Consider the following 23,507-nt stretch of genomic DNA (forward strand, 5'->3'; position numbering starts at 1 on the left):
GGCCTCCCAGTGGATTGAAATTTGGGGCTGGACCTAACTGGCTGCACGAGGTGAGAGATGCAAAGGTAGCTTACGTAACACAAAAATCACCATGCTCACATTAACTGAGAAACAAGACCAAGAAGAGCCTTAAAACTAAAGCACAACTTTTTGTTACTTCACCAACTATATGGTGGCCAGTACAAAGGAGGCAGCAAAGAGGAGATATGGAGCGATCGGTGGACACTGCGCTGCCCTGACCAGGGGTCTTCTGCAAGAACCCCGTTTGGCACCTCCCGAGCAGAGAGAAAGAAAAGAACATCTACAGCAACGACCAAAGAAGGCACTTTTTGTCATGATAGTAGTTAAACACAAGCAATTAAACACAAATAGTTCTCTGGCAAGAAGACATCCGCCAACTGCGAAAACCGGGATCGAACCAGGGACCTTTAGATCTTCAGTCTAACGCTCTCCCAACTGAGCTATTTACGGCCACGTCGTGAAGGTCTTTGATCAGGGGGATTTCCATCACTTTATCAGAAGATCAGAGCTGAACTCTGTGAGCACCAAAAGCGGCTGGCCGTGCGGGTCGAACCCGCGACCTTGGCGTTATTAGCACCACGCTCTAACCAACTGAGCTAACCGGCCTGTCTTTGGCAGCTTCTCTGCCCACTTGATGCTTGCCGGGGATCCTGGGTGACAAAACAGCTTCAGTAAGCCCTTCTAAGGGCTCGTCCGGGATTTGAACCGGGACCTCTACTTTTAAAGCGAGAATCATACCTCCGTTATTGGCAATTCCAGCAAGAGGGCTCAAGAGACATTGCAGTTTAATGCTGATGGGAACATCTACAACAAAGAACGTGAGGCTGAAGGCTACACTGCAGCTCGGTACAGTTCATTCTGTTTTCATAAAGTCCAAGGTCTGTAATGCTTCCCTCCTCAAGATAACGCTCACACTTGTTTCAGTTGAGTTCAAAAGTTTCAATTTTTTGGGGAACACTCGCCCCTCACGCAACCAGTCAATTGCTGAGATTTAAACTCGTACAGCTAGATTCAGATCCTGATTGCTAACCTTTACAACGTGGAACCAAGCGACCTCAGTAGGGTGCCTGCACTTTTTGGCAAGGTAGAAATGGTTGGAAACCTGCAAGCTTCAGAACTGTGCCCAAACCATACACCAAGGAATCCACTGCCGAAATCCAAGATCAAACTAGAGACCTTCAGCTCTTCAGCCTAACTATGCTATGGCCAGAGCGGCTCTTTATAAGAGACCTGAAAGCAGGAGTCAAAATAGAAAGACCAGACATTGACAGAAAACAAGCACTGTCACGCAATTGAGTCAAAGCAGACTGCTGCTTCTCATGGAGCTGCTGGCGGGCTCGTCCGGGATTTGAACCGGGACCTCTCACCCAGCGAGAATCATACCCCTAGACCAACGAGCCTACACGCACGCTTGCCAGCAGAGAGAAGGCGTAAGAACAACTACTTCAACGACAGAGCGAAGGACCTTGAGCTAACATGGGAGAAACAAAACGCCTTGAGACAGTGTCAAAACCAAATAAATGAAAGATGGCCTCCCAGTGGATTGAAATTTGGGGCTGGACCTAACTGGCTGCACGAGGTGAGAGATGCAAAGGTAGCTTACGTAACACAAAAATCACCATGCTCACATTAACTGAGAAACAAGACCAAGAAGAGCCTTAAAACTAAAGCACAACTTTTTGTTACTTCACCAACTATATGGTGGCCAGTACAAAGGAGGCAGCAAAGAGGAGATATGGAGCGATCGGTGGACACTGCGCTGCCCTGACCAGGGGTCTTCTGCAAGAACCCCGTTTGGCACCTCCGAGCAGAGAGAAAGAAAAGAACATCTACAGCAACGACCAAAGAAGGCACTTTTTGTCATGATAGTAGTTAAACACAAGCAATTAAACACAAATAGTTCTCTGGCAAGAAGACATCCGCCAACTGCGAAACCGGGATCGAACCAGGGACCTTTAGATCTTCAGTCTAACGCTCTCCCAACTGAGCTATTTCAGCCGTCGTGAAGGTCTTTGATCAGGGGGATTTCCATCACTTTATCAGAAGATCAGAGCTGAACTCTGTGAGCACCAAAAACGACTGGCCCGTACGGGGGTCGAACCCACGACCTTGGCGTTATTAGCACCACGCTCTAACCAACTGAGCTAACCGGCCTGTCTTTGGCAGCTTCTCTGCCCACTTGATGCTTGCCGGGGATCCTGGGTGACAAAACAGCTTCGAAAGTAAGCCCTTCTAAGGGCTCGTCCGGGATTTGAACCGGGACCTCTACTTTTAGCGAGAATCATACCTCCGTTATTGGCGATTGCAGCAAGAGGGCTCAAGAGACATTGCAGTTTAATGCTGATGGGAACATCTACAACAAAGAACGTGAGGCTGAAGGCTACACTGCAGCTCCGGTACAGTTCATTCTGTTTTCATAAAGTCCAAGGTCTGTAATGCTTCCCTCCTCAAGATAACGCTCACACTTGTTTCAGTTGAGTTCAAAAGTTTCAGTTTTTTGGGGAACACTCGCCCCTCACGCAACCAGTCAATTGCTGAGATTTAAACTTCGTACAGCTAGATTCAGATCCCTGATTGCTAACCTTTACAACGTGGAACCAAGCGACCTCAGTAGGGTGCCTGCACTTTTGGCAAGGTAGAAATGGTTGGAAACCTGCAAGCTTCAGAACTGTGCCCAAACCATACACCAAGGAATCCACTGCCGAAATCCAAGATCAAACTAGAGACCTTCAGCTCTTCAGCTAACTATGCTATGGCCAGAGCGGCTCTTTATAAGAGACCTGAAAGCAGGAGTCAAAATAGAAAGACCAGACATTGACAGAAAACAAGCACTGTCACGCAATTGAGTCAAAGCAGACTGCTGCTTCTCATGGAGCTGCTGGCGGGCTCGTCCGGGATTTGAACCGGGACCTCTCGCACCAGGCGAGAATCATACCCCTAGACCAACGAGCCTACACGCACGCTTGCCAGCAGAGAGAAGGCGTAAGAACAACTACTTCAACGACAGAACGAAGGACCTTGAGCTAACATGGGAGGAAACAAAACGCCTTGAGACAGTGTCAAAACCAAATAAATGAAAGATGGCCTCCCAGTGGATTGAAATTTGGGGCTGGACCTAACTGGCTGCACGAGGTGAGAGATGCAAAGGTAGCTTACGTAACACAAAAATCACCATGCTCACATTAACTGAGAAACAAGACCAAGAAGAGCCTTAAAACTAAAGCACAACTTTTGTTACTTCACCAACTATATGGTGGCCAGTACAAAGGAGGCAGCAAAGAGGAGATATGGAACGATCGGTGGACACTGCGCTGCCCTGACCAGAGGGTCTTCTGCAAGAACCCCGTTTGGCACCTCCGAGCAGAGAGAAAGGAAAAGAACATCTACAGCAACGACCAAAGAAGGCACTTTTTGTCATGATAGTAGTTAAACACAAGCAATTAAACACAAATAGTTCTCTGGCAAGAAGACATCCGCCAACTGCGAAACCGGGATCGAACCAGGGACCTTTAGATCTTCAGTCTAACGCTCTCCCAACTGAGCTATTTCGGCCCAACATGAAGGTCTTTGATCAGGGAGGATTTCCATCACTTTATCAGAAGATCAGAGCCGAACTCGGTGAGCACCAAAAACGGCTGGCCCGTGCGAAGTCGAACCCACGACCTTGGCGTTATTAGCACCACGCTCTAACCAACTGAGCTAACCGGCCTGTCTTTGGCAGCTTCTCTGCCCACTTGATGCTTGCCGGGGATCCTGGGTGACAAAACAGCTTCGAAAGTAAGCCCTTCTAAGGGCTCGTCCGGGATTTGAACCCGGGACCTCTCGCACTTTTAAGCGAGAATCATACCTCCGTTATTGGCAATTCCAGCAAGAGGGCTCAGAGACATTGCAGTTTAATGCTGATGGGAACATCTACAACAAAGAACGTGAGGCTGAAGGCTACACTGCAGCTCCGGTACAGTTCATTCTGTTTTCATAAAGTCCAAGGTCTGTAATGCTTCCCTCCTCAAGATAACGCTCACACTTGTTTCAGTTGAGTTCAAAAGTTTCAGTTTTTTGGGGAACACTCGCCCCTCACGCAACCAGTCAATTGCTGAGATTTAAACTCGTACAGCTAGATTCAGATCCCTGATTGCTAACCTTTACAACGTGGAACCAAGCGACCTCAGTAGGGTGCCTGCACTTTTTTTTGGCAAGGTAGAAATGGTTGGAAACCTGCAAGCTTCAGAACTGTGCCCAAACCATACACCAAGGAATCCACTGCCCAAATCCAAGATCAAACTAGAGACCTTCTTTCAGCCTAACTATGCTATGGCCAGACCTCTTTATAAGAGACCTGAGCAGGAGTCAAAATAGAAAGACCAGACATTGACAGAAAACAAGCACTGTCACGCAATTGAGTCAAAGCAGACTGCTGCTTCTCATGGAGCTGCTGGCGGGCTCGTCCAGGATTTGAACCGGGACCTCTCGCACCCAGGCGAGAATCATACCCCTAGACCAACGAGCCTACACGCACCGCTTGCCAGCAGAGAGAAGGCGTAAGAACAACTACTTCAACGACAGAACGAAGGACCTTGAGCTAACATGGGAGGAAACAAAACGCCTTGAGACAGTGTCAAAACCAAATAAATGAAAGATGGCCTCCCAGTGGATTGAAATTTGGGGCTGGACCTAACTGGCTGCACGAGGTGAGAGATGCAAAGGTAGCTTACGTAACACAAAAATCACCATGCTCACATTAACTGAGAAACAAGACCAAGAAGAGCCTTAAAACTAAAGCACAACTTTTTGTTACTTCACCAACTATATGGTGGCCAGTACAAAGGAGGCAGCAAAGAGGAGATATGGAACGATCGGTGGACACTGCGCTGCCCTGACCAGGGGTCTTCTGCAAGAACCCCGTTTGGCACCTCGAGCAGAGAGAAGGAAAAGAACATCTACAGCAACGACCAAAGAAGGCACTTTTTGTCATGATAGTAGTTAAACACAAGCAATTAAACACAAATAGTTCTCTGGCAAGAAGACATCCGCCAACTGCGAAACCGGGATCGAACCAGGGACCTTTAGATCTTCAGTCTAACGCTCTCCCAACTGAGCTATTTCGGCCACGTCGTGAAGGTCTTTGATCAGGCGGGATTTCCATCACTTTATCAGAAGATCAGAGCTGAACTCTGTGAGCACCAAAAAGCGGCTGGCCCGTGCGGGAGTCGAACCACGACCTTGGCGTTATTAGCACCACGCTCTAACCAACTGAGCTAACGGCCTGTCTTTGGCAGCTTCTCTGCCCACTTGATGCTTGCCGGGGATCCTGGGTGACAAAACAGCTTGAGTAAGCCCTTCTAAGGGCTCGTCCGGATTTGAACCGGGACCTCTCGCACCCAAAGCGAGAATCATACCTCCGTTATTGGCAATTGCAGCAAGAGGGCTCAAGAGACATTGCAGTTTAATGCTGATGGGAACATCTACAACAAAGAACGTGAGGCTGAAGGCTACACTGCAGCTCGGTACAGTTCATTCTGTTTTCATAAAGTCCAAGGTCTGTAATGCTTCCCTCCTCAAGATAACGCTCACACTTGTTTCAGTTGAGTTCAAAAGTTTCAGTTTTTGGGAACACTCGCCCCTCACGCAACCAGTCAATTGCTGAGATTTAAACTCGTACAGCTAGATTCAGATCCTGATTGCTAACCTTTACAACGTGGAACCAAGCGACCTCAGTAGGGTGCCTGCACTTTTTTTGGCAAGGTAGAAATGGTTGGAAACCTGCAAGCTTCAGAACTGTGCCCAAACCATACACCAAGGAATCCACTGCCGAAATCCAAGATCAAACTAGAGACCTTCAGCTCTTCAGCCTAACTATGCTATGGCCAGAGCGGCTCTTTATAAGAGAGACCTGAAAGCAGGAGTCAAAATAGAAAGACCAGACATTGACAGAAAACAAGCACTGTCACGCAATTGAGTCAAAGCAGACTGCTGCTTCTCATGGAGCTGCTGGCGGGCTCGTCCGGGATTTGAACCGGGACCTCTCGCACCAGCGAGAATCATACCCCTAGACCAACGAGCCTACACGCACCGCTTGCCAGCAGAGAGAAGGCGTAAGAACAACTACTTCAACGACAGAGCGAAGGACCTTGAGCTAACATGGGAGGAAACAAAACGCCTTGAGACAGTGTCAAAACCAAATAAATGAAAGATGGCCTCCCAGTGGATTGAAATTTGGGGCTGGACCTAACTGGCTGCACGAGGTGAGAGATGCAAAGGTAGCTTACGTAACACAAAAATCACCATGCTCACATTAACTGAGAAACAAGACCAAGAAGAGCCTTAAAACTAAAGCACAACTTTTTGTTACTTCACCAACTATATGGTGGCCAGTACAAAGGAGGCAGCAAAGAGGAGATATGGAACGATCGGTGGACACTGCGCTGCCCTGACCAGGGGTCTTCTGCAAGAACCCCGTTTGGCACCTCGAGCAGAGAGAAAGGAAAAGAACATCTACAGCAACGACCAAAGAAGGCACTTTTTGTCATGATAGTAGTTAAACACAAGCAATTAAACACAAATAGTTCTCTGGCAAGAAGACATCCGCCAACTGCGAAAACCGGGATCGAACCAGGGACCTTTAGATCTTCAGTCTAACGCTCTCCCAACTGAGCTATTTCGGCCACGTCGTGAAGGTCTTTGATCAGGGGGATTTCCATCACTTTATCAGAAGATCAGAGCTGAACTCTGTGAGCACCAAAAAGCGGCTGGCCCGTGCGGGGTCGAAGCCACGACCTTGGCGTTATTAGCACCACGCTCTAACCAACTGAGCTAACCGGCCTGTCTTTGGCAGCTTCTCTGCCCACTTGATGCTTGCCGGGGATCCTGGGTGACAAAACAGCTTCGAAAGTAAGCCCTTCTAAGGCTCGTCCCGGGATTTGAACCGGGACCTCTACGCACCCAAAGCGAGAATCATACCTCCGTTATTGGCAATTCCAGCAAGAGGGCTCAAGAGACATTGCAGTTTAATGCTGATGGGAACATCTACAACAAAGAACGTGAGGCTGAAGGCTACACTGCAGCTCCGGTACAGTTCATTCTGTTTTCATAAAGTCCAAGGTCTGTAATGCTTCCCTCCTCAAGATAACGCTCACACTTGTTTCAGTTGAGTTCAAAAGTTTCAGTTTTTTGGGGAACACTCGCCCCTCACGCAACCAGTCAATTGCTGAGATTTAAACTCGTACAGCTAGATTCAGATCCTGATTGCTAACCTTTACAACGTGGAACCAAGCGACCTCAGTAGGGTGCCTGCACTTTTTTTGGCAAGGTAGAAATGGTTGGAAACCTGCAAGCTTCAGAACTGTGCCCAAACCATACACCAAGGAATCCACTGCCGAAATCCAAGATCAAACTAGAGACCTTCAGCTCTTCAGCCTAACTATGCTATGGCCAGAGCGGCTCTTTATAAGAGACCTGAAAGCAGGAGTCAAAATAGAAAGACCAGACATTGACAGAAAACAAGCACTGTCACGCAATTGAGTCAAAGCAGACTGCTGCTTCTCATGGAGCTGCTGGCGGGCTCGTCCGGGATTTGAACCGGGACCTCTCGCACCAGGCGAGAATCATACCCCTAGACCAACGAGCCTACACGCACGCTTGCCAGCAGAGAGAAGGCGTAAGAACAACTACTTCAACGACAGAGCGAAGGACCTTGAGCTAACATGGGAGGAAACAAAACGCCTTGAGACAGTGTCAAAACCAAATAAATGAAAGATGGCCTCCCAGTGGATTGAAATTTGGGGCTGGACCTAACTGGCTGCACGAGGTGAGAGATGCAAAGGTAGCTTACGTAACACAAAAATCACCATGCTCACATTAACTGAGAAACAAGACCAAGAAGAGCCTTAAAACTAAAGCACAACTTTTGTTACTTCACCAACTATATGGTGGCCAGTACAAAGGAGGCAGCAAAGAGGAGATATGGAGCGATCGGTGGACACTGCGCTGCCCTGACCAGGGGTCTTCTGCAAGAACCCCGTTTGCACCTCCTCCGAGCAGAGAGAAAGGAAAAGAACATCTACAGCAACGACCAAAGAAGGCACTTTTGTCATGATAGTAGTTAAACACAAGCAATTAAACACAAATAGTTCTCTGGCAAGAAGACATCCGCCAACTGCGAAACCGGGATCGAACCAGGGACCTTTAGATCTTCAGTCTAACGCTCTCCCAACTGAGCTATTTCAGCCACGTCGTGAAGATGAGTCTTTGATCAGGGCGGGATTTCCATCACTTTATCAGAAGATCAGAGCTGAACTCTGTGAGCACCAAAACGGCTGGCCCGTGCGGGGTCGAACCCACGACCTTGGCGTTATTAGCACCACGCTCTAACCAACTGAGCTAACCGGCCTGTCTTTGGCAGCTTCTCTGCCCACTTGATGCTTGCGGGGATCCTGGGTGACAAAACAGCAAAGTAAGCCCTTCTAAGGGCTCGTCCCAAGATTTGAACCGGGACCTCTCGCACCAAAGCGAGAATCATACCTCCGTTATTGGCAATTCCAGCAAGAGGGCTCAAGAGACATTGCAGTTTAATGCTGATGGGAACATCTACAACAAAGAACGTGAGGCTGAAGGCTACACTGCAGCTCGGTACAGTTCATTCTGTTTTCATAAAGTCCAAGGTCTGTAATGCTTCCCTCCTCAAGATAACGCTCACACTTGTTTCAGTTGAGTTCAAAAGTTTCAGTTTTTTGGGGAACACTCGCCCCTCACGCAACCAGTCAATTGCTGAGATTTAAACTCGTACAGCTAGATTCAGATCCCTGATTGCTAACCTTTACAACGTGGAACCAAGCGACCTCAGTAGGGTGCCTGCACTTTTTTTGGCAAGGTAGAAATGGTTGGAAACCTGCAAGCTTCAGAACTGTGCCCAAACCATACACCAAGGAATCCACTGCCGAAATCCAAGATCAAACTAGAGACCTTCAGCTCTTCAGCCTAACTATGCTATGCCAGAGCGGCTCTTTATAAGGAGACCTGAAAGCAGGAGTCAAAATAGAAAGACCAGACATTGACAGAAAACAAGCACTGTCACGCAATTGAGTCAAAGCAGACTGCTGCTTCTCATGGAGCTGCTGGCGGGCTCGTCCGGGATTTGAACCGGGACCTCTCGCACCAAGCGAGAATCATACCCCTAGACCAACGAGCCTACACGCACGCTTGCCAGCAGAGAGAAGGCGTAAGAACAACTACTTCAACGACAGAACGAAGGACCTTGAGCTAACATGGGAGGAAACAAAACGCCTTGAGACAGTGTCAAAACCAAATAAATGAAAGATGGCCTCCCAGTGGATTGAAATTTGGGGCTGGACCTAACTGGCTGCACGAGGTGAGAGATGCAAAGGTAGCTTACGTAACACAAAAATCACCATGCTCACATTAACTGAGAAACAAGACCAAGAAGAGCCTTAAAACTAAAGCACAACTTTTTGTTACTTCACCAACTATATGGTGGCCAGTACAAAGGAGGCAGCAAAGAGGAGATATGGAACGATCGGTGGACACTGCGCTGCCCTGACCAGGGGGGGGTCTTCTGCAAGAACCCCCGTTTGGCACCTCCCGAGCAGAGAGAAAGGAAAAGAACATCTACAGCAACGACCAAAGAAGGCACTTTTTGTCATGATAGTAGTTAAACACAAATAGTTCTCTGGCAAGAAGACATCCGCCAACTGCCGAAACCCGGGATCGAACCAGGGACCTTTAGATCTTCAGTCTAACGCTCTCCCAACTGAGCTATTTCGCCACGTCGTGAAGGTCTTTGATCAGGGGGGATTTCCATCACTTTATCAGAAGATCAGAGCTGAATTCTGTGAGCACCAAAAACGGCTGGCCCGTACGGGGGTCGAAGCCACGACCTTGGCGTTATTAGCACCACGCTCTAACCAACTGAGCTAACCGGCTTGTCTTTGGCAGCTTCTCTGCCGACTTGATGCTTGCCGGGGATCCTGGGTGACAAAACAGCCAAAGTAAGCCCTTCTAAGGGCTCGTCCGGGATTTGAACCGGGACCTCTCGCACCAAAGCGAGAATCATACCTCCGTTATTGGCAATTCCAGCAAGAGGGCTCAAGAGACATTGCAGTTTAATGCTGATGGGAACATCTACAACAAAGAACGTGAGGCTGAAGGCTACACTGCAGCTCCGGTACAGTTCATTCTGTTTTCATAAAGTCCAAGGTCTGTAATGCTTCCCTCCTCAAGATAACGCTCACACTTGTTTCAGTTGAGTTCAAAAGTTTCAATATTTTGGGGAACACTCGCCCCTCACGCAACCAGCCAATTGCTGAGATTTAAACTCGTACAGCTAGATTCAGATCCCTGATTGCTAACCTTTACAACGTGGAACCAAGCGACCTCAGTAGGGTGCCTGCACTTTTTTTGGCAAGGTAGAAATGGTTGGAAACCTGCAAGCTTCAGAACTGTGCCCAAACCATACACCAAGGAATCCACTGCCGAAATCCAAGATCAAACTAGAGACCTTCAGCTCTTCAGCCTAACTATGCTATGGCCAGAGCGGCTCTTTATAAGGAGACCTGAAAGCAGGAGTCAAAATAGAAAGACCAGACATTGACAGAAAACAAGCACTGTCACGCAATTGAGTCAAAGCAGACTGCTGCTTCTCATGGAGCTGCTGGCGGGCTCGTCCGGGATTTGAACCGGGACCTCTCGCACCAGGCGAGAATCATACCCCTAGACCAACGAGCCTACACGCACCGCTTGCCAGCAGAGAGAAGGCGTAAGAACAACTACTTCAACGACAGAACGAAGGACCTTGAGCTAACATGGGAGGAAACAAAACGCCTTGAGACAGTGTCAAAACCAAATAAATGAAAGATGGCCTCCCAGTGGATTGAAATTTGGGGCTGGACCTAACTGGCTGCACGAGGTGAGAGATGCAAAGGTAGCTTACGTAACACAAAAATCACCATGCTCACATTAACTGAGAAACAAGACCAAGAAGAGCCTTAAAACTAAAGCACAACTTTTTGTTACTTCACCAACTATATGGTGGCCAGTACAAAGGAGGCAGCAAAGAGGAGATATGGAGCGATCGGTGGACACTGCGCTGCCCTGACCAGGGGTCTTCTGCAAGAACCCCGTTTGGCACCTCCCGAGCAGAGAGAAAGGAAAAGAACATCTACAGCAACGACCAAAGAAGGCACTTTTTGTCATGATAGTAGTTAAACACAAAATAGTTCTCTGGCAAGAAGACATCCGCCAACTGCGAAACCGGGATCGAACCAGGGACCTTTAGATCTTCAGTCTAACGCTCTCCCAACTGAGCTATTTCGCCACGTCGTGAAGGTCTTTGATCAGGCGGGATTTCCATCACTTTATCAGAAGATCAGAGCTGAATTCTGTGAGCACCAAAAACGGCTGGCCCGTCACGGGGTCGAAGCCCGCGACCTTGGCGTTATTAGCACCACGCTCTAACCAACTGAGCTAACCGGCCTGTCTTTGGCAGCTTCTCTGCCCACTTGATGCTTGCCGGGGATCCTGGGTGACAAAACAGCTTCGAAAGTAAGCCCTTCTAAGGGCTCGTCCAAGATTTGAACCGGGACCTCTCGCACACCAAAGCGAGAATCATACCTCCGTTATTGGCAATTGCAGCAAGAGGGCTCAAGAGACATTGCAGTTTAATGCTGATGGGAACATCTACAACAAAGAACGTGAGGCTGAAGGCTACACTGCAGCTCGGTACAGTTCATTCTGTTTTCATAAAGTCCAAGGTCTGTAATGCTTCCCTCCTCAAGATAACGCTCACACTTGTTTCAGTTGAGTTCAAAAGTTTCAATATTTTGGGGAACACTCGCCCCTCACGCAACCAGCCAATTGCTGAGATTTAAACTCGTACAGCTAGATTCAGATCCCTGATTGCTAACCTTTACAACGTGGAACCAAGCGACCTCAGTAGGGTGCCTGCACTTTTTTTGGCAAGGTAGAAATGGTTGGAAACCTGCAAGCTTCAGAACTGTGCCCAAACCATACACCAAGGAATCCACTGCCGAAATCCAAGATCAAACTAGAGACCTTCAGCTCTTCAGCTAACTATGCTATGGCCAGAGCGGCTCTTTATAAGGAGACCTGAAAGCAGGAGTCAAAATAGAAAGACCAGACATTGACAGAAAACAAGCACTGTCACGCAATTGAGTCAAAGCAGACTGCTGCTTCTCATGGAGCTGCTGGCGGGCTCGTCCGGGATTTGAACCCGGACCTCTCGCACCAGGCGAGAATCATACCCCTAGACCAACGAGCCTACACGCACCGCTTGCCAGCAGAGAGAAGGCGTAAGAACAACTACTTCAACGACAGAACGAAGGACCTTGAGCTAACATGGGAGAAACAAAACGCCTTGAGACAGTGTCAAAACCAAATAAATGAAAGATGGCCTCCCAGTGGATTGAAATTTGGGGCTGGACCTAACTGGCTGCACGAGGTGAGAGATGCAAAGGTAGCTTACGTAACACAAAAATCACCATGCTCACATTAACTGAGAAACAAGACCAAGAAGAGCCTTAAAACTAAAGCACAACTTTTTGTTACTTCACCAACTATATGGTGGCCAGTACAAAGGAGGCAGCAAAGAGGAGATATGGAACGATCGGTGGACACTGCGCTGCCCTGACCAGGGGGGGGTCTTCTGCAAGAACCCCCGTTTGGCACCTCCCGAGCAGAGAGAAAGGAAAAGAACATCTACAGCAACGACCAAAGAAGGCACTTTTTGTCATGATAGTAGTTAAACACAAATAGTTCTCTGGCAAGAAGACATCCGCCAACTGCCGAAACCCGGGATCGAACCAGGGACCTTTAGATCTTCAGTCTAACGCTCTCCCAACTGAGCTATTTCGGCCACGTCGTGAAGGTCTTTGATCAGGGCGGGATTTCCATCACTTTATCAGAAGATCAGAGCTGAATTCTGTGAGCACCAAAAACGGCTGGCCCGTACGGGGGTCGAAGCCACGACCTTGGCGTTATTAGCACCACGCTCTAACCAACTGAGCTAACCGGCCTGTCTTTGGCAGCTTCTCTGCCCACTTGATGCTTGCCGGGGATCCTGGGTGACAAAACAGCTTCGAAAGTAAGCCCTTCTAAGGGCTCGTCCAAGATTTGAACCCGGGACCTCTCGCACTTTTAAGCGAGAATCATACCTCCGTTATTGGCAATTCCAGCAAGAGGGCTCAAGAGACATTGCAGTTTAATGCTGATGGGAACATCTACAACAAAGAACGTGAGGCTGAAGGCTACACTGCAGCTCCGGTACAGTTCATTCTGTTTTCATAAAGTCCAAGGTCTGTAATGCTTCCCTCCTCAAGATAACGCTCACACTTGTTTCAGTTGAGTTCAAAAGTTTCAATTTTTTGGGAACACTCGCCCCTCACGCAACCAGTCAATTGCTGAGATTTAAACTCGTACAGCTAGATTCAGATCCTGATTGCTAACCTTTACAACGTGGAACCAAGCGACCTCAGTAGGGTGCCTGCACTTTTTTTGGCAAGGTAGAAATGGTTGGAAACCTGCAAGCTTCAGAACTGTGCCCAAACCATACACCAAGGAATCCACTGCACCAAGATCAAACTAGAGACCTTCAGCTCTTCAGCCAACTATGCTATGGCGGCGGCTTATAAGGAGACCTGAAAGCAGGAGTCAAAATAGAAAGACCAGACATTGACAGAAAACAAGCACTGTCACGCAATTGAGTCAAAGCAGACTGCTGCTTCTCATGGAGCTGCTGGCGGGCTCGTCCGGGATTTGAACCGGGACCTCTCGCACCCAAGCGAGAATCATACCCCTAGACCAACGAGCCTACACGCACCGCTTGCCAGCAGAGAGAAGGCGTAAGAACAACTACTTCAACGACAGAACGAAGGACCTTGAGCTAACATGGGAGGAAACAAAACGCCTTGAGACAGTGTCAAAACCAAATAAATGAAAGATGGCCTCCCAGTGGATTGAAATTTGGGGCTGGACCTAACTGGCTGCACGAGGTGAGAGATGCAAAGGTAGCTTACGTAACACAAAAATCACCATGCTCACATTAACTGAGAAACAAGACCAAGAAGAGCCTTAAAACTAAAGCACAACTTTTTGTTACTTCACCAACTATATGGTGGCCAGTACAAAGGAGGCAGCAAAGAGGAGATATGGAACGATCGGTGGACACTGCGCTGCCCTGACCAGGGGGGGGTCTTCTGCAAGAACCCCCGTTTGGCACCTCCCGAGCAGAGAGAAAGGAAAAGAACATCTACAGCAACGACCAAAGAAGGCACTTTTTGTCATGATAGTAGTTAAACACAAATAGTTCTCTGGCAAGAAGACATCCGCCAACTGCCGAAACCCGGGATCGAACCAGGGACCTTTAGATCTTCAGTCTAACGCTCTCCCAACTGAGCTATTTCGCCACGTCGTGAAGAGTCTTTGATCAGGGATTTCCATCACTTTATCAGAAGATCAGAGCTGAATTCTGTGAGCACCAAAAACTGCTGGCCCGTACGGGGGTCGAAGCCACGACCTTGGCGTTATTAGCACCACGCTCTAACCAACTGAGCTAACCGGCCTGTCTTTGGCAGCTTCTCTGCCCACTTGATGCTTGCCGGGGATCCTGGGTGACAAAACAGCTTCAAAGCCCTTCTAAGGGCTCGTCCAAGATTTGAACCGGGACCTCTCGCACCAAGCGAGAATCATACCTCCGTTATTGGCAATTGCAGCAAGAGGGCTCAAGAGACATTGCAGTTTAATGCTGATGGGAACATCTACAACAAAGAACGTGAGGCTGAAGGCTACACTGCAGCTCGGTACAGTTCATTCTGTTTTCATAAAGTCCAAGGTCTGTAATGCTTCCCTCCTCAAGATAACGCTCACACTTGTTTCAGTTGAGTTCAAAAGTTTCAATATTTTGGGAACACTCGCCCCTCACGCAACCAGCCAATTGCTGAGATTTAAACTCGTACAGCTAGATTCAGATCCTGATTGCTAACCTTTACAACGTGGAACCAAGCGACCTCAGTAGGGTGCCTGCACTTTTTTTGGCAAGGTAGAAATGGTTGAAACCTGCAAGCTTCAGAACTGTGCCCAAACCATACACCAAGGAATCCACTGCCGAAATCCAAGATCAAACTAGAGACCTTCAGCTCTTCAGCCTAACTATGCTATGGCCAGAGCGGCTCTTTATAAGGAGACCTGAAAGCAGGAGTCAAAATAGAAAGACCAGACATTGACAGAAAACAAGCACTGTCACGCAATTGAGTCAAAGCAGACTGCTGCTTCTCATGGAGCTGCTGGCAGGCTCGTCCGGGATTTGAACCGGGACCTCTCGCACCAACTGCGAGAATCATACCCCTAGACCAACGAGCCTACACGCACCGCTTGCCAGCAGAGAGAAGGCGTAAGAACAACTACTTCAACGACAGAACGAAGGACCTTGAGCTAACATGGGAGGAAACAAAACGCCTTGAGACAGTGTCAAAACCAAATAAATGAAAGATGGCCTCCCAGTGGATTGAAATTTGGGGCTGGACCTAACTGGCTGCACGAGGTGAGAGATGCAAAGGTAGCTTACGTAACACAAAAATCACCATGCTCACATTAACTGAGAAACAAGACCAAGAAGAGCCTTAAAACTAAAAGCACAACTTTTTGTTACTTCACCAACTATATGGTGGCCAGTACAAAGGAGGCAGCAAAGAGGAGATATGGAACGATCGGTGGACACTGCGCTGCCCTGACCAGAGGTCTTTTGCAGAACCCCGTTTGGCACCTCCCGAGCAGAGAGAAAGGAAAAGAACATCTACAGCAACGACCAAAGAAGGCACTTTTTGTCGTGATAGTAGTTAAACACAAGCATATAAACACTAGTTCTCTGGCAAGAAGACATCCGCCACTGCTGCGAAACCGGGATCGAACTAGGGACCTTTAGATCTTCAGTCTAACGCTCTCCCAACTGAGCTATTTCGGCCACGTCGTGAAGGTCTTTGATCAGGGGATTTCCATCACTTTATCAGAAGATCAGAGCTGAACTCTGTGAGCACCAAAAACTGCTGGCCGTGCACGAGTCAAACCAGACCTTGGCGTTATTAGCACCACGCTCTAACCAACTGAGCTAACCGGCCTGTCTTTGGCAGCTTCTCTGCCCACTTGATGCTTGCCGGGATCCTGGGTGACAAAACAGCTTGCCAGCAGAGTAAGCCCTTCTAAGGGCTCGTCCAAGATTTGAACCGGGACCTCTCGCACCCAACATGGAGAATCATACCTCCGTTATTGGCAATTGCAGCAAGAGGGCTCAAGAGACATTGCAGTTTAATGCTGATGGGAACATCTACAACAAAGAACGTGAGGCTGAAGGCTACACTGCAGCTCCGGTACAGTTCATTCTGTTTTCATAAAGTCCAAGGTCTGTAATGCTTCCCTCCTCAAGATAACGCTCACACTTGTTTCAGTTGAGTTCAAAAGTTTCAATTTTTTGGGGAACACTCGCCCCTCATGCAACCAGCCAATTGCTGAGATTTAAACTCGTACAGCTAGATTCAGATCCCTGATTGCTAACCTTTACAACGTGGAACCAAGCGACCTCAGTAGGGTGCCTGCACTTTTTGGCAAGGTAGAAATGGTTGGAAACCTGCAAGCTTCAGAACTGTGCCCAAACCATACACCAAGGAATCCACTGCCGAAATCCAAGATCAAACTAGAGACCTTCAGCTCTTCAGCCTAACGCTCTCCCAACTGAGCTATTTCGGCCACGTCGTGCAGGTCTTTGATCAGGGCGGGATTTCCATCACTTTATCAGAAGATCAGAGCTGAATTCTGTGAGCACCAAAAACTGCTGGCCCGTACGGGGGTCGAAGCCACGACCTTGGCGTTATTAGCACCACGCTCTAACCAACTGAGCTAACCGGCTTGTCTTTGGCAGCTTCTCTGCCGACTTGATGCTTGCCGGGGATCCTGGGTGACAAAACAGCTTCGAAAGTAAGCCCTTCTAAGGGCTCGTCCGGGATTTGAACCCGGGACCTCTAGCACCCAAAGCGAGAATCATACCTCCGTTATTGGCAATTGCAGCAAGAGGGCTCAAGAGACATTGCAGTTTAATGCTGATGGGAACATCTACAACAAAGAACGTGAGGCTGAAGGCTACACTGCAGCTCCGGTACAGTTCATTCTGTTTTCATAAAGTCCAAGGTCTGTAATGCTTCCCTCCTCAAGATAACGCTCACACTTGTTTCAGTTGAGTTCAAAAGTTTCAATATTTTGGGGAACACTCGCCCCTCACGCAACCAGCCAATTGCTGAGATTTAAACTCGTACAGCTAGATTCAGATCCCTGATTGCTAACCTTTACAACGTGGAACCAAGCGACCTCAGTAGGGTGCCTGCACTTTTTTTTGGCAAGGTAGAAATGGTTGGAAACCTGCAAGCTTCAGAACTGTGCCCAAACCATACACCAAGGAATCCACTGCGAAATCCAAGATCAAACTAGAGACCTTCAGCTCTTCAGCCTAACTATGCTATGGCCAGAGCGGCTCTTTATAAGGAGACCTGAAAGCAGGAGTCAAAATAGAAAGACCAGACATTGACAGAAAACAAGCACTGTCACGCAAATTGAGTCAAAGCAGACTGCTGCTTCTCATGGAGCTGCTGGCGGGCTCGTCCGGGATTTGAACCGGGACCTCTCGCACCAGGCGAGAATCATACCCCTAGACCAACGAGCCTACACGCACCGCTTGCCAGCAGAGAGAAGGCGTAAGAACAACTACTTCAACGACAGAACGAAGGACCTTGAGCTAACATGGGAGGAAACAAAACGCCTTGAGACAGTGTCAAAACCAAATAAATGAAAGATGGCCTCCCAGTGGATTGAAATTTGGGGCTGGACCTAACTGGCTGCACAGGTGAGAGATGCAAAGGTAACTTACGTAACACAAAAATCACCATGCTCACATTAACTGAGAAACAAGACCAAGAAGAGCCTTAAAACTAAAGCACAACTTTTTGTTACTTCACCAACTATATGGTGGCCAGTACAAAGGAGGCAGCAAAGAGGAGATATGGAACGATCGGTGGACACTGCGCTGCCCTGACCAGGGGGGTCTTCTGCAAGAACCCCCGTTTGGCACCTCCCGAGCAGAGAGAAAGGAAAAGAACATCTACAGCAACGACCAAAGAAGGCACTTTTTGTCGTGATAGTAGTTAAACATAAGCAATTAAACACAAATAGTTCTCTGGCAAGAAGACATCCGCCAACTGCTGAAACCCGGGATCGAACCAGGGACCTTTAGATCTTCAGTCTAACGCTCTCCCAACTGAGCTATTTCGGCCACGTCGTGCAGGTCTTTGATCAGGGCGGGATTTCCATCACTTTATCAGAAGATCAGAGCTGAATTCTGTGAGCACCAAAAACGGCTGGCCCGTGCGGGTCGAAGCCCGCGACCTTGGCGTTATTAGCACCACGCTCTAACCAACTGAGCTAACCGGCCTGTCTTTGGCAGCTTCTCTGCCCACTTGATGCTTGCCGGGGATCCTGGGTGACAAAACAGCTTCGAAAGTAAGCCCTTCTAAGGGCTCGTCCAAGATTTGAACCCGGGACCTCTCGCACCCAAAGCGAGAATCATACCTCCGTTATTGGCAATTCCAGCAAGAGGGCTCAAGAGACATTGCAGTTTAATGCTGATGGGAACATCTACAACAAAGAACGTGAGGCTGAAGGCTACACTGCAGCTCCGGTACAGTTCATTCTGTTTTCATAAAGTCCAAGGTCTGTAATGCTTCCCTCCTCAAGATAACGCTCACACTTGTTTCAGTTGAGTTCAAAAGTTTCAGTTTTTTGGGGAACACTCGCCCCTCACGCAACCAGTCAATTGCTGAGATTTAAACTCGTACAGCTAGATTCAGATCCCTGATTGCTAACCTTTACAACGTGGAACCAAGCGACCTCAGTAGGGTGCCTGCACTTTTTTTGGCAAGGTAGAAATGGTTGGAAACCTGCAAGCTTCAGAACTGTGCCCAAACCATACACCAAGGAATGGCCAGAGCGGCTCTTTATAAGGAGACCTGAAAGCAGGAGTCAAAATAGAAAGACCAGACATTGACAGAAAACAAGCACTGTCACGCAATTGAGTCAAAGCAGACTGCTGCTTCTCATGGAGCTGCTGGCGGGCTCGTCCGGGATTTGAACCCGGGACCTCTCGCACCCGAAGCGAGAATCATACCCCTAGACCAACGAGCCTACACGCACCGCTTGCCAGCAGAGAGAAGGCGTAAGAACAACTACTTCAACGACAGAACGAAGGACCTTGAGCTAACATGGGAGGAAACAAAACGCCTTGAGACAGTGTCAAAACCAAATAAATGAAAGATGGCCTCCCAGTGGATTGAAATTTGGGGCTGGACCTAACTGGCTGCACGAGGTGAGAGATGCAAAGGTAGCTTACGTAACACAAAAATCACCATGCTCACATTAACTGAGAAACAAGACCAAGAAGAGCCTTAAAACTAAAGCACAACTTTTTGTTACTTCACCAACTATATGGTGGCCAGTACAAAGGAGGCAGCAAAGAGGAGATATGGAACGATCGGTGGACACTGCGCTGCCCTGACCAGGGGGGGGTCTTCTGCAAGAACCCCCGTTTGGCACCTCCCGAGCAGAGAGAAAGGAAAAGAACATCTACAGCAACGACCAAAGAAGGCACTTTTTGTCATGATAGTAGTTAAACACAAATAGTTCTCTGGCAAGAAGACATCCGCCAACTGCCGAAACCCGGGATCGAACCAGGGACCTTTAGATCTTCAGTCTAACGCTCTCCCAACTGAGCTATTTCGGCCACGTCGTGAAGGTCTTTGATCAGGGCGGGATTTCCATCACTTTATCAGAAGATCAGAGCTGAATTCTGTGAGCACCAAAAGCGGCTGGCCCGTGCAGAGGGTCGAAGCCCGCGACCTTGGCGTTATTAGCACCACGCTCTAACCAACTGAGCTAACCGGCCTGTCTTTGGCAGCTTCTCTGCCCACTTGATGCTTGCCGGGGATCCTGGGTGACAAAACAGCTTCGAAAGTAAGCCCTTCTAAGGGCTCGTCCAAGATTTGAACCCGGGACCTCTCGCACTTTTAAGCGAGAATCATACCTCCGTTATTGGCAATTCCAGCAAGAGGGCTCAAGAGACATTGCAGTTTAATGCTGATGGGAACATCTACAACAAAGAACGTGAGGCTGAAGGCTACACTGCAGCTCGGTACAGTTCATTCTGTTTTCATAAAGTCCAAGGTCTGTAATGCTTCCTCCTCAAGATAACGCTCACACTTGTTTCAGTTGAGTTCAAAAGTTTCAATTTTTGGGAACACTCGCCCCTCACGCAACCAGCCAATTGCTGAGATTTAAACTCGTACAGCTAGATTCAGATCCTGATTGCTAACCTTTACAACGTGGAACCAAGCGACCTCAGTAGGGTGCCTGCACTTTTTTGGCAAGGTAGAAATGGTTGGAAACCTGCAAGCTTCAGAACTGTGCCCAAACCATACACCAAGGAATCCACTGCCGAAATCCAAGATCAAACTAGAGAGACTTCAGCTCTTCAGCCTAATATGCTATGGCCAGAGCGGCTCTTTATAAGGAGACCTGAAAGCAGGAGTCAAAATAGAAAGACCAGACATTGACAGAAAACAAGCACTGTCACGCAATTGAGTCAAAGCAGACTGCTGCTTCTCATGGAGCTGCTGGCGGGCTCGTCCGGGATTTGAACCGGGACCTCTCGCACCAAGCGAGAATCATACCCCTAGACCAACGAGCCTACACGCACCGCTTGCCAGCAGAGAGAAGGCGTAAGAACAACTACTTCAACGACAGAGCGAAGGACCTTGAGCTAACATGGGAGGAAACAAAACGCCTTGAGACAGTGTCAAAACCAAATAAATGAAAGATGGCCTCCCAGTGGATTGAAATTTGGGGCTGGACCTAACTGGCTGCACGAGGTGAGAGATGCAAAGGTAGCTTACGTAACACAAAAATCACCATGCTCACATTAACTGAGAAACAAGACCAAGAAGAGCCTTAAAACTAAAGCACAACTTTTTGTTACTTCACCAACTATATGGTGGCCAGTACAAAGGAGGCAGCAAAGAGGAGATATGGAGCGATCGGTGGACACTGCGCTGCCCTGACCAGAGGGTCTTCTGCAAGAACCCCGTTTGGCACCTCCCGAGCAGAGAGAAGGAAAAGAACATCTACAGCAACGACCAAAGAAGGCACTTTTTGTCATGATAGTAGTTAAACACAAATAGTTCTCTGGCAAGAAGACATCCGCCAACTGCGAAACCGGGATCGAACCAGGGACCTTTAGATCTTCAGTCTAACGCTCTCCCAACTGAGCTATTTCGGCCACGTCGTGAAGGTCTTTGATCAGGGCGGGATTTCCATCACTTTATCAGAAGATCAGAGCTGAATTCTGTGAGCACCAAAAACGGCTGGCCCGTACGGGGGTCGAAGCCACGACCTTGGCGTTATTAGCACCACGCTCTAACCAACTGAGCTAACCGGCCTGTCTTTGGCAGCTTCTCTGCCCACTTGATGCTTGCCGGGGATCCTGGGTGACAAAACAGCTTCAAAGTAAGCCCTTCTAAGGGCTCGTCCCAAGATTTGAACCGGGACCTCTCGCACCCAAAGCGAGAATCATACCTCCGTTATTGGCAATTGCAGCAAGAGGGCTCAAGAGACATTGCAGTTTAATGCTGATGGGAACATCTACAACAAAGAACGTGAGGCTGAAGGCTACACTGCAGCTCCGGTACAGTTCATTCTGTTTTCATAAAGTCCAAGGTCTGTAATGCTTCCCTCCTCAAGATAACGCTCACACTTGTTTCAGTTGAGTTCAAAAGTTTCAATATTTTGGGAACACTCGCCCCTCACGCAACCAGCCAATTGCTGAGATTTAAACTCGTACAGCTAGATTCAGATCCCTGATTGCTAACCTTTACAACGTGGAACCAAGCGACCTCAGTAGGGTGCCTGCACTTTTTTTGGCAAGGTAGAAATGGTTGGAAACCTGCAAGCTTCAGAACTGTGCCCAAACCATACACCAAGGAATCCACTGCCGAAATCCAAGATCAAACTAGAGACCTTCAGCTCTTCAGCCTAACTATGCTATGGCCAGACTCTTTATAAGAGACCTGAAAGCAGGAGTCAAAATAGAAAGACCAGACATTGACAGAAAACAAGCACTGTCACGCAATTGAGTCAAAGCAGACTGCTGCTTCTCATGGAGCTGCTGGCGGGCTCGTCCGGGATTTGAACCGGGACCTCTCGCACCCGGCGAGAATCATACCCCTAGACCAACGAGCCTACACGCACACGCTTGCCAGCAGAGAGAAGGCGTAAGAACAACTACTTCAACGACAGAGCGAAGGACCTTGAGCTAACATGGGAGGAAACAAAACGCCTTGAGACAGTGTCAAAACCAAATAAATGAAAGATGGCCTCCCAGTGGATTGAAATTTGGGGCTGGACCTAACTGGCTGCACGAGGTGAGAGATGCAAAGGTAGCTTACGTAACACAAAAATCACCATGCTCACATTAACTGAGAAACAAGACCAAGAAGAGCCTTAAAAACTAAAGCACAACTTTTTGTTACTTCACCAACTATATGGTGGCCAGTACAAAGGAGGCAGCAAAGAGGAGATATGGAGCGATCGGTGGACACTGCGCTGCCCTGACCAGAGGTCTTCTGCAAGAACCCCGTTTGGCACCTCCGAGCAGAGAGAAAGGAAAGAACATCTACAGCAACGACCAAAGAAGGCACTTTTTCATGTCATGATAAACACAAGTAGTTAAACACAAATAGTTCTCTGGCAAGAAGACATCCGCCAACTGCGAAACCGGGATCGAACCAGGGACCTTTAGATCTTCAGTCTAACGCTCTCCCAACTGAGCTATTTCGGCCACGTCGTGAAGGTCTTTGATCAGGGCGGGATTTCCATCACTTTATCAGAAGATCAGAGCTGAATTCTGTGAGCACCAAAATCGGCTGGCCCGTACGGGGGTCGAAGCCACGACCTTGGCGTTATTAGCACCACGCTCTAACCAACTGAGCTAACCGGCTTGTCTTTGGCAGCTTCTCTGCCGACTTGATGCTTGCCGGGGATCCTGGGTGACAAAACAGCTTCGAAAGTAAGCCCTTCTAAGGGCTCGTCCAAGATTTGAACCCGGGACCTCTCGCACCCAAAGCGAGAATCATACCTCCGTTATTGGCAATTGCAGCAAGAGGGCTCAAGAGACATTGCAGTTTAATGCTGATGGGAACATCTACAACAAAGAACGTGAGGCTGAAGGCTACACTGCAGCTCCGGTACAGTTCATTCTGTTTTCATAAAGTCCAAGGTCTGTAATGCTTCCCTCCTCAAGATAACGCTCACACTTGTTTCAGTTGAGTTCAAAAGTTTCAATATTTTGGGGAACACTCGCCCCTCACGCAACCAGC

The 23,507-nt window shown here is 48.4% G+C and overlaps 28 non-coding genes across 28 annotated transcripts; all 28 read right to left on the bottom strand.

Moving 5' to 3' along the window:
- Positions 1-556: 556 nt before the first annotated feature.
- trnai-aau lies at positions 557-627 on the bottom strand. The gene has a single exon. It is a non-coding gene; the product is annotated as a tRNA-Ile (tRNA).
- A 1,474-nt stretch (positions 628-2,101) lies between these two features.
- trnai-aau lies at positions 2,102-2,175 on the bottom strand. The gene has a single exon. It is a non-coding gene; the product is annotated as a tRNA-Ile (tRNA).
- A 1,320-nt stretch (positions 2,176-3,495) lies between these two features.
- On the bottom strand, positions 3,496-3,573 carry trnaf-gaa. The gene has a single exon. It is a non-coding gene; the product is annotated as a tRNA-Phe (tRNA).
- An 84-nt stretch (positions 3,574-3,657) lies between these two features.
- On the bottom strand, positions 3,658-3,730 carry trnai-aau. Its single transcript has one exon. It is a non-coding gene; the product is annotated as a tRNA-Ile (tRNA).
- A 1,319-nt stretch (positions 3,731-5,049) lies between these two features.
- On the bottom strand, positions 5,050-5,127 carry trnaf-gaa. Its single transcript has one exon. It is a non-coding gene; the product is annotated as a tRNA-Phe (tRNA).
- An 86-nt stretch (positions 5,128-5,213) lies between these two features.
- trnai-aau lies at positions 5,214-5,285 on the bottom strand. Its single transcript has one exon. It is a non-coding gene; the product is annotated as a tRNA-Ile (tRNA).
- Positions 5,286-6,604: 1,319 nt separating this feature from the next.
- Positions 6,605-6,683, bottom strand: trnaf-gaa. The gene has a single exon. It is a non-coding gene; the product is annotated as a tRNA-Phe (tRNA).
- An 85-nt stretch (positions 6,684-6,768) lies between these two features.
- trnai-aau lies at positions 6,769-6,841 on the bottom strand. Its single transcript has one exon. It is a non-coding gene; the product is annotated as a tRNA-Ile (tRNA).
- Positions 6,842-8,334: 1,493 nt separating this feature from the next.
- On the bottom strand, positions 8,335-8,407 carry trnai-aau. Its single transcript has one exon. It is a non-coding gene; the product is annotated as a tRNA-Ile (tRNA).
- Positions 8,408-9,726: 1,319 nt separating this feature from the next.
- trnaf-gaa lies at positions 9,727-9,799 on the bottom strand. The gene has a single exon. It is a non-coding gene; the product is annotated as a tRNA-Phe (tRNA).
- Positions 9,800-9,883: 84 nt separating this feature from the next.
- On the bottom strand, positions 9,884-9,957 carry trnai-aau. The gene has a single exon. It is a non-coding gene; the product is annotated as a tRNA-Ile (tRNA).
- A 1,318-nt stretch (positions 9,958-11,275) lies between these two features.
- On the bottom strand, positions 11,276-11,347 carry trnaf-gaa. The gene has a single exon. It is a non-coding gene; the product is annotated as a tRNA-Phe (tRNA).
- An 84-nt stretch (positions 11,348-11,431) lies between these two features.
- trnai-aau lies at positions 11,432-11,506 on the bottom strand. The gene has a single exon. It is a non-coding gene; the product is annotated as a tRNA-Ile (tRNA).
- Positions 11,507-12,241: 735 nt separating this feature from the next.
- trnap-ugg lies at positions 12,242-12,310 on the bottom strand. The gene has a single exon. It is a non-coding gene; the product is annotated as a tRNA-Pro (tRNA).
- Positions 12,311-12,831: 521 nt separating this feature from the next.
- Positions 12,832-12,904, bottom strand: trnaf-gaa. Its single transcript has one exon. It is a non-coding gene; the product is annotated as a tRNA-Phe (tRNA).
- Positions 12,905-12,990: 86 nt separating this feature from the next.
- On the bottom strand, positions 12,991-13,064 carry trnai-aau. Its single transcript has one exon. It is a non-coding gene; the product is annotated as a tRNA-Ile (tRNA).
- Positions 13,065-14,380: 1,316 nt separating this feature from the next.
- On the bottom strand, positions 14,381-14,453 carry trnaf-gaa. Its single transcript has one exon. It is a non-coding gene; the product is annotated as a tRNA-Phe (tRNA).
- Positions 14,454-14,535: 82 nt separating this feature from the next.
- On the bottom strand, positions 14,536-14,609 carry trnai-aau. The gene has a single exon. It is a non-coding gene; the product is annotated as a tRNA-Ile (tRNA).
- Positions 14,610-16,871: 2,262 nt separating this feature from the next.
- On the bottom strand, positions 16,872-16,945 carry trnai-aau. Its single transcript has one exon. It is a non-coding gene; the product is annotated as a tRNA-Ile (tRNA).
- Positions 16,946-18,285: 1,340 nt separating this feature from the next.
- trnaf-gaa lies at positions 18,286-18,358 on the bottom strand. Its single transcript has one exon. It is a non-coding gene; the product is annotated as a tRNA-Phe (tRNA).
- An 86-nt stretch (positions 18,359-18,444) lies between these two features.
- Positions 18,445-18,517, bottom strand: trnai-aau. Its single transcript has one exon. It is a non-coding gene; the product is annotated as a tRNA-Ile (tRNA).
- A 677-nt stretch (positions 18,518-19,194) lies between these two features.
- trnap-cgg lies at positions 19,195-19,266 on the bottom strand. The gene has a single exon. It is a non-coding gene; the product is annotated as a tRNA-Pro (tRNA).
- Positions 19,267-19,788: 522 nt separating this feature from the next.
- On the bottom strand, positions 19,789-19,861 carry trnaf-gaa. The gene has a single exon. It is a non-coding gene; the product is annotated as a tRNA-Phe (tRNA).
- Positions 19,862-19,947: 86 nt separating this feature from the next.
- Positions 19,948-20,023, bottom strand: trnai-aau. The gene has a single exon. It is a non-coding gene; the product is annotated as a tRNA-Ile (tRNA).
- A 1,311-nt stretch (positions 20,024-21,334) lies between these two features.
- trnaf-gaa lies at positions 21,335-21,412 on the bottom strand. Its single transcript has one exon. It is a non-coding gene; the product is annotated as a tRNA-Phe (tRNA).
- An 86-nt stretch (positions 21,413-21,498) lies between these two features.
- Positions 21,499-21,572, bottom strand: trnai-aau. Its single transcript has one exon. It is a non-coding gene; the product is annotated as a tRNA-Ile (tRNA).
- A 1,319-nt stretch (positions 21,573-22,891) lies between these two features.
- Positions 22,892-22,969, bottom strand: trnaf-gaa. The gene has a single exon. It is a non-coding gene; the product is annotated as a tRNA-Phe (tRNA).
- Positions 22,970-23,055: 86 nt separating this feature from the next.
- On the bottom strand, positions 23,056-23,129 carry trnai-aau. Its single transcript has one exon. It is a non-coding gene; the product is annotated as a tRNA-Ile (tRNA).
- Positions 23,130-23,507: the final 378 nt, after the last annotated feature.

The sequence above is a fragment of the Puntigrus tetrazona genome, chromosome 11 (genome assembly GCF_018831695.1).
Source record: "Puntigrus tetrazona isolate hp1 chromosome 11, ASM1883169v1, whole genome shotgun sequence".
In the NCBI taxonomy this organism is placed as follows: domain Eukaryota; kingdom Metazoa; phylum Chordata; class Actinopteri; order Cypriniformes; family Cyprinidae; genus Puntigrus; species Puntigrus tetrazona.